Below are 4,916 nucleotides of genomic sequence, written 5' to 3'. Positions count from 1 at the left end.
TGTGCTGTCCGGGCCAACTTCAAAGCTGACCCTTAGAGTATCTCCAACAGCCGCGCCAAACTAGTGCCGCACCGCAAAATTGCTCGTTTTAGCACGCGCGCAACTGGTATAGTTGCTCCAGCGGGCGCGTAAAAACAGCGCGCGCAGCATATGCGGTTTAGCGCGCGGCCCGAAACTCAATCGCGCGTCGCTTATTTGCTGCGTCCGCTCCCGCGCGCTGGACTCTCGTGCGCTCGCTCGCAACTCCCACCCCCCATCCAACCGCGCCGCCGCCGCCGACCGCGCCACCCGGCGACCGTTTCGGCGCTTCCCCGGCTTATCCCCGCCCCGCGGCGGCTTCTCCGGCCCCCCTCTAGTCCCGCCGCCCCTCGCGCGCGTCCTTCCTCCGACGAACAGCGCCCGCGCGCTCGCTGGTGCTCGGCGCCCGCAAGGTGTTCGACAAAACGCCTAGAAGGTATGTATTGCTCAAAAGCCATGAATTCCGTGCATGTTGATTGTAGTTTTTATATCATAGTATTGAACATTGTAGATGAGTTCGTCGTATGATTCTTCCGAAGAAGAATTTGATATGGAAGAGGAGGAGGATCTTGCAATGATCATAGCTATGCATATCAATAAAAAACCGAAGCACGGTGGTTCGGTTATGGGTCGGCGGAAAATTTGGAGGGATAGGATCAATGCCCACAACAGATTAATCAGGCATTATTTTGCGGAGAATCCCACATACCCCGAGTCGTATTTTCGTCGCCGGTTTAGGATGAGCACCAAGTTGTTCAGGCGCATTGGAGAGAAACTAGCGAGGCATGACCGCTTTTTTCAGCAAAGGAGGAATGTCGTCGGAGAGCTAGGGCATAGCATCTTTCAGAAGGTGACAGCTGCTTTGCGTATGCTGGCATACGGTATGCCGGCTGATCTTGTTGATGATCACTTGGCTATGGGTGAGAGCCAAGCCATCATGTGTGTCAAGCGCTTCGCAGTCGGAATTGTGCAAGTGTTTGGCGAGGAGTATTTGAGATCTCCCAATGCTGAAGACGTCGCAAGGGTATTGGCGATGAACAAAGCTCGCGGCTTTCCTGGCATGCTTGGCTCAATAGATTGCATGCATTGGAGTTGGAAGAATTGTCCAAAGGCATGGCATGGGCAATTCCATGGTCAAAAAAAGGGTTTCACTATAATCCTTGAAGCGGTGGCCGATCAAGAGACTTGGATTTGGCATGCATTCTTTGGAATGCTTGGATCTTTGAATGACATCAATGTTGTCAACCGGTCAACACTAATGAATAAGATTGCAAATGGTGAGTTGTCACCGGTGCAGTTTGTAGCAAATGGTCGTACATACAACTATGGCTATTATCTAGCGGATGGCATCTATCCAAAGTGGCAAACCTTTGTCGAGCCGTTGAAAAAGCCAGAAGGTAAGAAAAATCTTGATTTCCACAATGCTCAGGCGACGGCTAGAAAAGATGTGGAGAGAGCTTTTGGGATTTTGTAAGCCCAATTTGCTATTGTGAGAGGACCGGCTAGATTTTAGGATCAGAAAATGCTTTGGTACATCATGCACGCTTGTGTGATCATGCATAACATGATCATCGAGAATGAGCGTGGTCAAGATATAGACTACTCTCAGTATGAGTTTTTGGGACATCCCGTGCGAGTGCGACGGAGGGCTGAAAGAGTGGCACGTTTTGTTGCCTCCTATCATGCCATTTGACGTCCCGCAGCGCATAATGATCTTCAGAAGGATCTCATTGAGGAGTGGTGGGCATGGAATGGACGACAAAGAGCATCATGATTTGTGCGTTTGATATTGTATTGTTGAACTATTTGTTGTGTTTATTGCACTATTTGTTGTATTGAACCATAAACTGTTTGTTTGAGTTGTAATAATGAAATTGAACTATTTATTTTGATTTTTTTTGTTTGTGTTTGATCTTTTATAGAATGCATATGTTGTTTGTGCGAGAGTCGCGCGCTGCATTTTTGCGCGCTGCTGGAGTGGTGCGCGCGCTGCTTTTTAGCGCGGCTGCTGGAGCCAGCGCTGTGCGCCGCGCCAAACCAGGCAATGGGCGCGCGGCAAAGCAGTTTTTTGCGCGCGGCGCGTGTCGTGGTTTTAAGTCTGACAGTAGTGTAGGGGGGTAAGTATGGAGAGGCAAGATCTTAGCTATGGAGAAGTTGTAAGCACGCAAGGTTTACGAGTTCAGGCCCTTCTCGGAGGAAGTAATAGCCCTACGTCTCGGAGTCCGAAGGCGGTCGACTGGATTATGCGTGTATGAATTACAGGGGTGTGAACCCTTGTCTCGAAGGAGGGGGGTGGCTTATATAGAGTGCGCCAGGACCCCAGCCAGCCCACGTTACAAAGGGTTCAATGTACATTAAGGCAGGGCATTACTGGTAACGCTAGTAATAAAGTGCTATGATGACCATAAAAGCTACTTAATAACCGACCGTTAGCATGCTGAGTGTCTTTAGGTCTCCTGACTGTCGAGTGGCTTGGTCTTGGTCGAGTGGTTGCTTCTTGGTCGAGTATCTTCGAGTCTGTCGAGTGGAACACCTCCAAGTCGATTGAAAGATGATTTCTTCTGGAGATGTCCTTGTGTAGGTCAGTTTGGACAGGTCCATGCCCCTACCCTAGGTACATAGCTTCATCATTAGCCCCCGAATGGATCGAGGTTTGAGTGGGAAAGGGATTGAGCACTTCTCCGACTCATTTTTCATGCCGTGAGCATTTCTTGTTTCGGATTAATGAACCCGAGCGATGGCAGCGACTTCCTTTCCAGTCGCCTTGATCCATTCTTAGGTTTTTGTCGAGTGAGTTTCTTTACTTGAAAGGCTCCGAGTGACGGTGCGGAGGAGATCTTTGGTCTGACAAGTTGTTCCACTGCCCGCAGATTTCGTGGGATCCGAATTTTGGGAAGCGCGCGGGACGAGGGAGGCCGCAGTAATCGGATGGGATAGAGCGGAGCCGCCTCGATCCCCGCGCCACCTTTTTCGCCACGTATCGCGCGCGCGATTGCTACGGGATTTGACAGAACCGCCCGGGCCTACCAGTCAGCCACTCGGAAGCAGCCTCATATAAGGCGTTGGACCGGGGTCTCCCGAACAGTGCGTCCCCATTATCTCTTCTCCTCTTCACGCTCCTCCGCTGCGCTCGCTCTTGCCCTCGCGCCACCGTTCCATACGCGTCTCACCGGCGACGATGGGGAAGGAGAAGACGACGACTCTGGAGCGGGCAAAGAAGGCGAAGGCGAGGTCGAAGGGGAAGGCGACCAGTCGGGGCGGATCCTCCTCGCGAACCAGCCTGCCGAAGGGCTGGATCCAGTGCGACTGGATCCACTCGAAGCTCACCCAAGAAGACCTCGATGACCTGGCCGAAGGAGGGCTGATCCCCTATGACTCGGCGCGGCTTCCGGGGAAGGAATCCGAGCCGCAACCCCGGGAGGGTGAGCGCGTTCTTCTTGCCACCCACGTCGACCGTGGATTTTCCTTGCCTCCTCATCCTTTTTTCGAGGATTTCTGAACTTCTTTGGGGCACAACTCCACCATTTTACTCCCAACACAATCGTTTATCTCGCCGCTTTCATTTCTTTGTGTGAGAATTTCCTGGGTTGCCGGCCTCACTGGGGTCTTTTCAAGCATATTTTCACTTGTCGCTCCCAGACAGTGAAAAAGGCTAATCCGAGTGACGAGAGGACTCAAGTGATCCAGATGTGTGGGGGTCTTGGTATCCAGATGAGAGGGGAAATCTCCTTTCCGTCCATGATTCTTCCCGACTCAGTTCGCGGATGGCAGTCGACCTGATTTTACTGTAAAGACCAATCGACGCTAGGGCAGTCGACTGGCCTCCCTCCCTTTACCATGGACCGAGTGAGGAAACCATCCCCTTTGAAGGTGCTCCCGGAGGAGAAAGCGCAGGTGAGGGTGTTGGTCGAGCGAGTGGTCCAGCTTATCCGTGACGGGGTCACCGGTATGGATCTCTTGGAGGTCTTCCTTCAGCGGCGCATCCAGCCTCTTCAAGCCCGAGACCATCCGATGTGGATGTATTCGGGTCTTGAAGACTCCACTCGGATTCACCCGGAGGAGGTCGATGACGACACACTGGAGAAGTGGTTGTCGGGCATTGTCGGAAACAAGGATAACCCCAGGGGAGCCAGGAGAGTTCCCCCATTCGACCAGTCTCATGCACCAGAGAAGGTCTGATTCTGAGTTTTTGCTTGTAATCTGAATTCACTCGCGCAGCTGCCTATACTGCGTCGACTGACTTTGTTCTCCTTGCTTTCTTTCAGGCCATCATTGAAATGTATTCAATGCCCAACGGAGAGCAAGAGCAAGCTCTGGAAGGCGAGGCGAGCGGCGGCGACAGTGGCGAGTGGACTTCCGACGGTGAAGGGGATGGAGGAAGCGACGACTCAAGCGATGGAGAAGAAGTCGACTCAGGGAGAGGCGATCCAAGCTTGACCAAGAACGACCGAGCGCCCGCGAAAAGGCAACTGCTCAGGCTGGTCAGTCTTTGAAGCGTCCTCGGATCTCTTCACCAACCCCGACTGAGAAGGCGCCAAAGCACCCCAAAGTTGCAGAACCGAAGACTCGGAAGGCGTTGCCGAAGATTAAGATTGATATCCCCGTCGCTTCCGCGTGAGTGTCTCTCTTTGTATTCACTCGACGCTCCACGCTGTTTGTTTTTCTTGTTTTAACTGGACGAACTTTGGAACTGTCAGCGCTGCCACTTCCGAGACCTCAGCTTACAGGGACAATGATGAGGTGATGGAGGATGCGGTCACTTCTAATCTGGGTATGATTTCTGCCATACTGTCTTTGTTCGGTCGATTTAACTGCAATGTGCATCATTGGGTGATGTGATTTTGGCAATTGAACTTTGCACAGCTCCCAACATTATTGACCTCCCCGATGATGATGAA

The sequence above is a fragment of the Triticum dicoccoides genome, chromosome 5A (genome assembly GCF_002162155.2).
Source record: "Triticum dicoccoides isolate Atlit2015 ecotype Zavitan chromosome 5A, WEW_v2.0, whole genome shotgun sequence".
In the NCBI taxonomy this organism is placed as follows: Eukaryota; Viridiplantae; Streptophyta; class Magnoliopsida; order Poales; family Poaceae; genus Triticum; species Triticum dicoccoides.
The sequence above is the reverse complement of the archived record's forward strand: the minus strand, read 5'-3'. Positions refer to the sequence as shown.